Raw genomic sequence first — 12,748 nt, 5'->3', positions numbered from 1 at the left:
GTTCACTGACATATCTAGACTAGTTGTTTTTGTCAACAAACAGTGAGAATTTCAATAAATTAAAATGTGCTGTATATCTAGACATTTCCCTTCTCATATGGTCTTAAAGTACTTTCCTTAGAGTTTGATCTCAGTTTATGGTGCACATTCATGGGCCAATAACCAGGGCTCAAACACACAATTTGTGTGCATGATGATCAACTCTAATGATATTGTAATTTTCCGGTGATGTTGTTTGTTTCCTCCTTACAGTAGTTTCCCTGAATGTGCCTCAGATTTTTATGCATTGTGGTTGTTGATATGTAGTGTTTGTACTAACAAAAGTGTGAAGTGAGTCTTGTATTGCTAACTATCAATTTAAAGTTTAATGTTAGTTAAAATTCTGATAGGTTTGCATTTATTATTTTACTGGCAATATTACCAGATTAAAAATGATTTACTTTTATGGTGCATGCTGCACCCATTGCCTACATGTATGTATTGTCATGTTTCTCTATTAACAACAACACTCCAATATGATGTTTGGTTTAGATGAGCAAAACCAAGCCAAATGCAGGTCTCCAATCAACCTTTTAAAACATATGTACTGTATGGGAGTGAGGGGCCCCCAGGCTCCCTTGCGCCGTACACTCCTCAGTACAAAGCTTGGACCACGTGCCTCTGGTAGTGGGATTGCCCCTTGCCCTTATGTAAAGTTAACCACGGTTGACCGCTACATAGATGGGACTACTGAGTAGGACATGGGGCATCCATCTTTTGTGCCCCCTTTCGACTCCATCTTGGGAAAACAGGCCTCACTGCGATAGTACAGCAATGCTCAGCTCCCCTTCCACCGCAGCAGCCAAGGACAGAGACACACACAAGTCGCGCAGGCAGCTGGCTGGCCCCCACCCTTGCACTCCCCCTGCGAAGGAAAGCTCTGCGCTCCCATTCTCACGCTGAAGCCGGAGAAAGTTGCAACAACCAATATGATCCAGTTTTCTTCCTTTCTACTTGTTCGTCCCCATAAACGTGCAAGCCACCCACCCCCATTTAGAGCAATTTATTGCCACCCTGACCCTGCGCTCCCTGTAAGGTATTTCTTTCAAGTGCCAGACCCTCGCTTGTGCTGCGAAACCCACCCAACACACCCGCTACTAACCTTAAGCATCCTACCACAATATATGTTTTTTCTTATACTAATAGGTCTAAAGCTTAGGAGATATGTGAAACACAGCTTGATTCTTTTTACATGCACAATAAAGGTCAAGGCCTCGAATTAAAACCACGAATGACCCAATTGTACTGACAATAATTACTATGTGTGACTTGTGTAGAAATATGAATAGTAGCATAAAATGTTTAGATAATTTGTTATTTAGTGTTTTTCAAATGCAACATATTATCTTAGGTAGTGACCACAGTGACCGGACCCTGACCTGCGTGGAGCACAAGATATTTGACGTCCGTCATCTCGTCAGCCACTCAGCCAACCAGAAGGAAGAGATGCCACCCACACCTACAGCACCACACCGCCTGGCCAATCGGGTCCATTTAGTATTTTTTGTTAAGAGTTACTTTAATTGATATATATATGAGTAATGATGTAAATGGAGGGTGGGGTTTTTTGGATTATTTCCTAGCTGGAGAAATAAACCATCCTTTGAACTCTTGCAGCCAGGTCTCAGTGCCTCCTTCCATGACAGGGGTTGTGTTGGTTATTTGATTTTCTCTCACGCGTAGTAAGCCGGGGAAAGGCACCTACAGTACCCCTACTTAAACCTAAAGATTCACTGTATCAACCTTAAGAGAAATGAAGTGGGAGAATGGGAGAAAAAGCTCCCCCCAATCTCCTCGCGACCATGGCCCAGAGGATCGCGGCCCAGACACCCACCATGAGATGAATTTGTCTATCTACCAGACGACCAAATACCCTGGTTCAAGAACATGAGGATATGCCCACCAGCCTGCCCTACTCAAGCCGACACCTGCGGCATGGATGAACTCGACTAAGACCTCAACCACAAGCACCCACATCATTAGAGATGCCATGACGAACTAGCCAACTGCCAAGAACAACCGTGCCACCATGCACACTGGACACTCACGCACCAACCCACACGAAGAATACATTCAGTGCTATGACGTAGGTGACGGATACACCCACTGACGCGCATCTTTATTATTTTTCACATAGGTTTTCCGTAATGCAGAAACGAAGACGGATATAGCACTCGCGTATATCTTGCTGACGCTTCTCCCACCCCTTGCATCGTGATGAGAATATAACGAAGACGTAATACTGCCTATGAAGCCATGTCACACCGCAACACAGGTGCCGTGCATTACACATCCCCACCTATGAACCAGGCCCAGGTAGGCCGCAAGCAAGAGCCGCCATGAACACTGAATGAGCGAGAGTACAAGTGCTGATCCCGCAGAACGAGCCCAGCGAGAGCTCACAGCCAAGGGGGCGATGTTGCAACTCGTATGCTACCAGCCGGCGCCAAGGTCGCACCTGTAAGCAAAGCCAAGCACACAGAAGCAAAATACAACTTTAAATGTGCAGAATTCTGCCCCAGCCACGGTCTCTCCACACGTGACCAAGCCAACCTGACAGGGTGCCAGACCCATGAGGGAGAAGTCGCCTGGGTCCCACGTCTGGGACACAGGTTGCAACAATGAAATGACCCGATGGACACCTGCAGCGATGGGAATGGTCTGCTCTCAAGCCTATGAGCAAATCCGTGCATTGTCTGCACGAACACATAGTTACATATTGTTGCTAGTGACAGGTACACCGTGAGCTGGGAACAACGATGGTCCCAGACTGGGGGGCTCGCGGGTGGACCAATCAGAACGTGGGGGCACTCATCACTGACGCCACTAACATTAGCCAATCATTAGGGGTCTTCGTGTAACAATTTTCAAGTATCTAATAGAAGGGACAACCCAAGTACCCCACCTGACTCATCCTCAACCACTAATACTGTTCTCTATATGTATGCTATACTAACCCTACCACTCGAGGAACGAATCCGGAGTGGCGATAGGTTTTTCGCTAACTTTCCCAGGTGACGCAAGTAGCGCGTCATACTGAGGTAAAAAGGGCCTGCATGCCCCACAAATTTTGAGAGTCTGGATGGACGCGTACAATCCTAGACCCATCCCTGCCGTTGTTTTAATAAACAGCAGAACCACCTTGCTTCTTGTGTGTGTCTCATACTCATTTTTGGGAACACGGGAGGAGTTGGGGCCTCCCCGCCCGGAGGTCCGCGGATGGCCCAGCCGACCCCGGGAGAATCACCCCGACAGAAATATTGGAAGAGAGTAATGGATCAGGGTGATGTTGATGTTTATACAAAAGCCAATGTCAATTGTATTAATACATCAATACACAAGTGTAACCACCTGCTTCATCATAAAAAATACATGTTATGAAACATATACAAACATCAACCTACCATTTCTAATACACCAATGACCATACATTCACACATCAAAAAATTCAAGTCTCCATGACTTGACTATACATAGTGATAGTTATCTCAATTTAAAACACAATTAAAAACATATAATCTACCATCAGACGATAATTCAAACAAAAGTTTGCTCAATGTTGCTCTCACAATACCCTGTTCACCCATGTATCGTGGGAGCAACATTAAGCAACACTTTTGGTTGCTTCATCGTCTGATGGTACAAAGAGACAGACAACTTCCAGGTAGATTATTAATAGTTTCCTTGCATATCCTTGTGGTGTTGAGGATTTAAGCTAGGTTAAGTAAAAGACCTATGAAGCGCATATGTTTATATATGCTTTTAATTGTGTACTCATCTCTACAGGGATCCTCTGGAATGATACAATGGAGAAAATTGTGGGATTTATTCCCTGTCACCTATAAGAAACACATTTCCAACCCCTGAGGAATGTCCGGCAACATTTAGCCACAAAGCACAGAAAATTATATAAGTCGGGCAAAGATTGTCATAGTTACATCCCAATTTACTGTCCCGCCTGGCTCAGATTGGTATCTCGGGTCAGGTGTTAGCCTGGTTTTCGTTATTCCTGGCCGATCGCACTCAGCTGATTTTCTCTTTCCTATTTTCTCTCAGACGCCTTCAGCTGCACCTGTGGGGTTTTGCAGGGCTCTGCCTTATCGCCCATTCTCTTCAACATTTACATCTGGCCATTAATTTGTCTCCTCCGCTCCCTCAGCGTCAGGTGCTATTCTTATGCTGTCAACACTGAAATCTTGATCCGTTTAGATTTTGATCGTACTGAGGTGTCGTCGTGCCTCTATCAGTGCCTGACGGCCTATGTGAGTGGATGGGTTGTAATTGCCTGAAGCTGAATGGAGACACGACAGAGGTGATGGTGGTAGGCATCCCCACAATCCTGCACTATGGGTGTCTTCTTTCTGCCCTTCTTCTCTTGGCTCTCTCCCTGTTCCAGTGTACAAGATGAAGAAATTGGGAGTGAACGTTTTGGCCTCTCTCTCTATGAATGATCAAGTTCCATCTGCAATGCAGGCCACTTCCATCTTAAAGGGTATGGGGTTACTGCACCTTCAAAATCCGGCCGCCAGTGCTATGTACCCTTCATTGGCTTCCAATGGCACAGCGGATCAAATTGAAGGCACTCTGCTTTGTCCATCGGGTTCTGCATGAACAAGGGGCTGAATACCTCCAGACGAAATGTACCTGATACTTTCCTACCCGCTCTTTGCGCTTGACAACAGCCGGTTTGCTGTGTGTGCCTACTTTCTGCCGTGCGCGCATTGGTGAGCAGGCTTTTTCAGTTGCTGCTACTCTAATCTGGTACGATCTGCCATCTGCCAAATAATTTGTCTTTCAGGAAGGCTCTAAGAACATCTCTGTTTTAGTTGATTGTTGTTGATGGATGATGGTTCCTGGTACCTCCCACTCTAGTGCCATGATACCTTCGGGTGACCGTGCACTATATACATTTCAATAACATAACATAGGTGGAAATTAGGTTGCGATAACCATCATTATGTATATCAAGCCATGGAGACTTGACTTTTTTCATGTGTGCATGTATGATTATTGGTGTTTTGGAAATGGTACATTGATGCTCATATGTGTTTTTAACATAAAATGGATTTGTTATGATTAAGCAGTTGGTGCACTGGTATTAATAGAATTAACATTTGCTTTTGTGTATAACATCATCCTGATCCATTGTTATCTTCTGATATTTGTCTAAAGGTTGTTACAGGGAGTCTTTATGTTTAAGAGGGCTACATATGTTTTAAAAGGTTGATTGTAGACCTTCATTTGGCTTAGTTTTGTTTACTATATTCCTACTTAGTCGCAAGGTCTAACACTAGATAGTGGGTTATGCCCATGTGAGAATAGTGACTTGGTTTAGATGAGTAAATGTATTAAATCCATGAAGTAGTTCATGAGAGGTCTCCCAATCACCCCTGACATATTGCCACCAACATTGTTAACGTAACCCTTTCTAGGGACTTTTCATCAAAATTAATTTCATATGTGATGTCATTAGTGTTGCCATGAATGACATTGTGATGTCATCTTTGTCCTCAGTGTTATCCTTAGCAGTGCAAGGTGCTGGTGCGAGTTATGGTTGCTTAGCTTACCATAACTGGAACTTTTCTGCAGTTTTTCGGTTTTAATGTTTTCCACAAAGATCTGATTACCGACATCATTTAGATGGACTCCATCTATATATCTATTACAGAGCCTGCGGTAGCTGCCCTTTAGTTATGGTTAATTTGCACAACCCATTCGAATAACACTTTTTGGGTGGCTTATAACTTTGACCCACTGACGAATCCTCACAAACCTTTGCACAAAAAGTATATGGCCCTGTCAGATTGATTCTCCAAAGTTTGTTGAGGTTTTGTGCCGGGGGTGGGGAGCAAAGTTATAGGGGTTTCAAAAATGTGTGTTTTATCGCATAGACACCAGTGGTCGAAGTGTACGAAAAGAAGTAGTGGAACTATGTTCCCTGCTGGCCTGCACCCACTCCCCACAAACCTCATCACCACGTCCCCTCCGACACACAATACACACACTTGCACCTGCTATTTAGGGAACGTTCATTGCAGTGCACTGAGAGTGCAAGTTTTAACTTCTTCCTACACTTTTATTTTAAAAAGAAACCGTTCCGGAATGGTTTTGTTTTAAAATAAAGTATAGGAGCTGTATAAGGTCATTTAAAAAAGTAGAGGAGCACCGCTCCTGACCGCTCCCGCTCACTTCGACCACTGATAGACAGAGTGGAAAAGAAAATGTGCTCACGCCTACAGCCCAAACCACTGGACTGATTTTCACCAAATTTGCGGCCGGAGCGACAGCTTGCTCACAAAAGCATGGTTTTGTAAATTTAGTGTAAATCCATACAGTAGGTCTTTTTTTAAATCCCAAAAAGTAGGTAAAATAAATTGGTGATATTGGGGTTTGGCCCGTGGACTCACTTCCCTGTCTGGTCTGTGGAGGGGTATCCGATTGGTCCAGAGGGCGGCGTGATGTCTTGGATGGCAAAAAGCTTGAGGTGCGTCATATATATATATATTTTTTTATAAACTCTGTTTATTGATGGTTTTAGCAGATACTACTCATTACAAAGTTACAGTCATAGTACATTCATGTCATCTGACATACCACAATCATATGATGATACATTTGCATTTATATAGCAGTATCGTCGTCTGAGGCCATTTTACATAAATACATTCTAAACGGGGCCCATATGTATTTGGGACGATTGCTTGTAGGTACGGTCAATGTGTACTGATCCTCGCATTCGTTAGCATATGACAGTTCTCAGAGAAAATTCTCAATGTTTGGCGGAGAGGGGTTCCTCCAGCATTTTAATATACATATTTTTGCTATCACGCAGGAGACATTAAACAGTCTCCTAGTGGTTTCAGCATTCTTACCGATGTCCCCGAACAAGTATTTTTGGGGAGTCAGAGAGGCCGGGATCTGAGTTATTTCTTCTATGATTTCTGACAATTTTCCCCAAAACCAAGCCACTGCCGGACATTCCCAATACATGTGAAACGACCCCACTTGAGGTGTTTTGCATTTAGGGCATTCCCCAGTCCCACCAGCTGTGAATTTGGCCATTTTAGCTGGAGTTTAATGGAGTCTGTTCAGGACCTTGAATTGAAACAGACATAAGCCTGCGTTCAGCTATACCATTTTCGTGAGCGTACAGTATTTGGACCATTTCTCGTCTGTGATGGTTGTATTCAAATCGTTTTTCCATTTGGCTTTAACATCATTAACTGTGGGGGAGTGTGTCTGCATCAGTGCATACAATTTAGAGATTCCCAGCCCAGTGCCGGATGTTGCTGCTTGCAAGCGAGGGTGTATGGGAGGTTCATATGGAAAAAAGTGTCCATCGTGTATTAAATGCTGACTTCCTTCTGTAGTATTGGAGTGCTCAGAGTGGACCCCTCGCCCACAGCATTGCCTAAGTCGTCACTGCTCACAAACCTCCCATTCAGGAACATGTCCCGCATTTTAATTTCTTTGTTTGGATCACAGATTCGCTGTAAAGATTTGTCTAACGTTGGAGGGATTCCAGGGTAATTCCAGAGGGCAACGTCCGGGTCATATGGAGTATCTATTTTTAATTTCTTATACAATGTGCCCCATGCTCAAACCGTACTTCTTACAGGGTCATAGAGACATGAATCTTTGTAGTGCAAATTAAAAATAATGGAATGGAGATCGATAGGGTATGCAGCAAATTTCTCTAACCATATATGGGGTGAACGATCTGATAGGTCATACCAGTGTTTGGCGAATTACGCTTGCGCACCCTGGTAATATAATTCAAAATCTGGTGCTGCAATACCCCTGGAGCAGTACGGTTCAATCATTTTGTCCCATTTCATTCTAGCAGTTTTCCCATCCCAGAGGAATGTTATCACCATTGAACGTAACGTCCTAAAAAAGGTTCTTCCCGGCCATATGAGTATGTTCACGAAGAGATAAAGTAGTTTAGGGAGAACAACCATTTTTAAAATGGCAACTCAGCCATACATGGATATGGGCAGTTTGGCCCACGTCTGGAATTTAGCGCTAAGAAGCTGTAGCATTTGTTTGTGATTTTCTGTGTATAGTGTCTGCCTGTCTCTAGATACGAATATGCCCATTTATCGGATGTGTTGAGTCGACCATATAAGTCCCGAAGTTTCCGTTGGGCATATGGTGGTTGCAGTCAAGGGGAAGATCTTGGATTTTTCATTATTGATCCTATATCCTGAATATTCAGCAAATTTATGTATATCAGTTATAAGAGGTGCCAGATTGGTTTCAGGGTCCTGGATATACAAGAGGGTATCATCTGCATATAGTGAGATAGATTGAGTTGGGCCTGACATTCGTATCCCTCTGTCTCCATGTTTCGAATATCGGCATGGGTTCTATGCTGAGTGCAAATAGTATAGGCGAGAACGGGCAGTCTTGTCTGGTGTCTCTACCCAATAGGAACAGAAAGGAAATTGTGCGGTTAGTGAGAACTGTAGCACCTGGTGCTGTATGCAGTAATTGTACATTAGGGCCCATTCTGAACTTCCTCAGCACTGAGAGGGGATACACCCATGACACTGAGTCAAATGCCTTCTCAACGTCAAGGGAGATCGCTACTGCACATGCGTCTGTTTTTTTTTGTGCCATTATTCCAAAAAGCCTATGTAGATTCAATGCAGTGGATCTTGTGGGGATAAACCCGCATTGGTCGGGATGGACCAAAGTCGGCATGCTAGGTAGTAGTCTATTCGCCAGTACTTTCTCAAACACCTTGGCGTCTGCATTAATTAGTGACAGAGGCCTGTAGGGTAGCATGTCCTGTGGAGGACGTCAGGGTTTTGGTAGTACAGTAATTATTGTGTCCCTCATCGAGTCAGGGAGGATGTTTCGTGCCAGAGACTCCTCCCATACTTTTAATATTATCGGGACCAGTTCCTTCTGAAACTCCTCATAGAGTTTGATCCCCAGTCCATCTGAACCTGGGGCTTTCAGGGACATTAATGCATTTATTGCTTCAGCATTTCTTTTTCAGTTACCGGTTGTTCAAGGGTCAACTTGGTTTCTAAAGCGAGCTTCGGGAATTCTAAATCATTGAGGTATTCCTGTATATCTGGTTCTTTTTTTTTAATCTCGATTGGCGTATAATTCCTGATAAAATTTAGAAAATTCATGGTTTATGGCCTGCTCCCCTGTAATCACCCCGCCCCAAATTGAATTAATGCTTGTAATTAGGGTTAGTTGAAGATCAGCTCTGATTAGGTTGGCCAAGGACCATCCTGCCTTGTTGTTTTCCCCATATCTACGTGCTCAAGCTGGGGCAGCATTATATTGTATTTCCCTTCTGGATAATTCATCGACGTCCTTTAAGAGTTTATTGATATCCGCCAGGGTATCTTTGTTATGTGTATTACTATAGGCAAATTCCAAATTTGGAAGTTGAGTCTCGACATCGGCGATTGCACGCCGTAAGGACTTCATTAGGCATGTGGTTTTGGATATCAAAGCCCTCCTGATCCATACCTTGAATGATTCCCAGAGTGTGGAGTATCTATCGACCGTTCCCACATTGTTGGTGAAAAATTCCTCAATTTCTATATGTAGGGACTCAACTACATTAGTGTCCATTAGTATATTGGCAGCCATTCCCCATCGTCTTCCAGGTTTCGGGGTGTTTCGAAATACTAGCTCAAGTGTCACAGGGGAGGGATCCGACAACATACAGGGATGTATTTCGCATTTCCCCAGCGAGTTTGACATGGAAGTGGAGAGGAGCCAGTAATCAATACATGACTCCGAGTCATGCACTGTGGAATAGCATGTATATTCTCTCGTGTTTGGATGCAGTTCCCTCCATACTTCTATCAGTGATAGTTGTGGTATGATCTAGGACTAAATTAAAATCCCCTCCCCAAATTATGTTAGAATTTTCCCGAGAGATGAGTATTTCCAATCTATTTAGGTAGAAACCTGTGTCATCTATATTAGAGCCGTATGTGTTGAGTAATGTGACCGATTTGGCTGCTATACCACCCCATATAATTACATATCTCCCAAGGGGGTCCACTTTGTGCCTCTTTGGCTTGAAATCCCAGCGATGGGTGCAATATCGTTATCACCCCTCTAGCCTGGGTGGAATATTCTGTATGGTATCATTGCTTACCCCAGGAGGCTAGTATGTTTGCATTGCTGGTTCCCTGAGCATGCTTTTCCTGTAACATCACTATGTGAGGAGAGGTCCTATTTTCCTAGATATTGTGGCTTTATTAAGCCCATGAACATTCCATGATAAAAGTTTAATTCTTAGTCTGTTACCTGTAATGGCTTTATGTATATTTATGTCTAATCATGGCCACATTGGTAAAGAAATACAGTTTAGTGTAATTAGCGAAAGCATCTGCAAACCATGAATTTGAAAACTTGTAAAACTTGTAGCAGTCCACATAATGTAAGCTGTGGTAACTTGGCTTTGGTGGAGCAATCTCCCCTTTGCCCCTGACCCACCCTCACCATCCAACCCAGCTTGATGATGTTCCCTCCTTACAAATGTTTGGAGCTCTCCTGAGGTCGCCATGTTGCATTCACATAGTTACCAGACCCAGGTTTGCGACCCAATTCCAGGGATAGCGTGCAGAGCCCTCCACTAAAGCATAAACAACACTACAATTGCTTAAAAGGATATTAGCTTATTTCTCATTCAGTCAGATGGATCGTGCCTCTCCTCTTTGGGAAGAGGCCTGCCATTCTGGTCCGGTCTGCGCTCCCTGCGTGGTAGGGGTATAGAGGCCTCAACATAGGCCATGGCTACGGCTGGAGTCTCAAAGAAATGTGCTCTCCCTCCATGCTGCATCCTCATCTTGGTCGTGAATATAAATGCATATGGCACCTGGCGTGCTCTCAGTAATCTTTTGGCTGGTTCATACAATCTCCGATTTGCCTGGACTTCTGCCGCAAAATCCAGATATATATGAATGCGGTTCTCCTTGTATTGTAGCGTACCTTCTTCCCTCGCCATTAGGAGTATTGCATCCCTGTTTCTGTAATTGAGAAGGCGGGAGATTATTGTGCGGGGTGGTGCCCCTGGTTTGGGTTCCGGAGCCAGCGTGCGATATGCTCTTTTGACTAGAAAGTCGTCTGAGAAGGCTTCTGTGCCAAAGGGAGACTTAAGGAGGGACTCCACCTGGTTTTCCATCACACCTTTCCCACATTTTTTGGAGACACCTACTAACCTAATATTATTCCTCCTGGATCGCAATTCGGTTGTCTTGCAGCTGGGCAATGTCTCGCCTGAGGTGGGCGATGGTGTCCTCATTAGTGCTGATTCTCCCTTCCGCCTCAGTGATACGTGAACTTTCCTTGTCCCCTCTCGCCTTCAGGGATCCAATAGTAGCAACAATGTCATCCAGCTTAACATTGATTCCAGAAAGCCATTTTGTACTATGGTCGTTAGCCGGTCCTCTCTGTCACTGCCCTCACCTTCGGTTTGAGCATTGGACACCATTGATGTCTCAGCCGGAGGGTCTGGTGTCTGACTGTTCATATATGAGGCCATGGTGCACTTCTTTTTAGCACTGGATCCCGTTGTCATTGTGTCTAGTATCTGTGGTCTTCTCTTTTCAATGTTCAGGGTACGCTGTAAGTAGTAGGTCAAGCAAATATTGTTGAACAAGAGTACATGCATGATTTGAGGTTGTTTGGTCCCCAAGTTAACAATGGTATGGCCGGGGCAGCCGCCGGTTTCCAGACCTTCATGCAGTGGATTACCCCCTGGTTCCGAGCCTGAGGGAGTGTGGCTGTAATATATTCCCTAGGGCCATTGAGTAGATCAGAGTGTGTCGTGGATCAATGGTTCATATCGCTGGTGTAGCCCTTCACCACGTCCTTCCTGCCCCAGGGTGGAGTGATCAGGTCAATGCATGTGTCTCATCAGAGGTTCACAGGGCTTCACTCTGACAGTCCCTAAACAAAGTTCGTTAACAGTTTTGTAATCAACGGGACTGTCCACCACTCCACTTGACCTAACTAGTATTCTATCGCAATTTCCAGGCCCTATGTGTGGATTGCGTTCTCCCATGTAGCAACCCACTACACGGGAGTGATGAGCATACTATTTGCTGTAATTTTGTAGGAGTGTGGAATCCGTTTCTCGGGATCAGGCCTCAATCGTGGTCGGACTCCTGAAATATCCTGTGGTCTCAGATTGATTTAGTGTAACTTACACTGGCCATGACACATCCACGCCCTAGTAGAGAGGCTAAAGTGCTTATTTGCCCACTAAGCACAGATGTGAGTAAAGGGCTGCACCGCATGGGGTCACAAGCCCATTTCAACTGTATACAAATTTTCCACCAAGGCGTGAAAGCAATTAGTCGGCATCCGGGGCCCCTCGTCCGACAGGTAGTGTGGGATCCACCACTTCAGCCCAGCAGTCAGGTACACCAAGCAAATGACGATCAGAGATTCCTTGGTCTTCCTTCCTCCCCTATTGTCAGGCCAACAGCAGTCTTATTGGGCATTATGTACGTGGAACCCACCTCTGCCCGCAATAGTTTATACATTGGCCTGTTCCTGCAGATCCTTTTGCAGACTTACGTGTGTCTTGTGCCCTGGGGTCAGATCATATCAGCTGTTACTGATATTGCGGCCATTGAGGAGGCATGTTCTCTCACGAGCCGTTGTTGTTCTCAGCATGCCGGTCGTAATTCGTACCTCACCAGGTGTGCCCTCCAGCCACGGT

The sequence above is a fragment of the Ambystoma mexicanum genome, chromosome 1q (assembly GCF_040938575.1).
Source record: "Ambystoma mexicanum isolate Mex_15411 chromosome 1q, UKY_AmexF1_1, whole genome shotgun sequence".
Classification (NCBI taxonomy): domain Eukaryota; kingdom Metazoa; phylum Chordata; class Amphibia; order Caudata; family Ambystomatidae; genus Ambystoma; species Ambystoma mexicanum.
Note: the sequence above shows the minus strand (reverse complement) of the source record.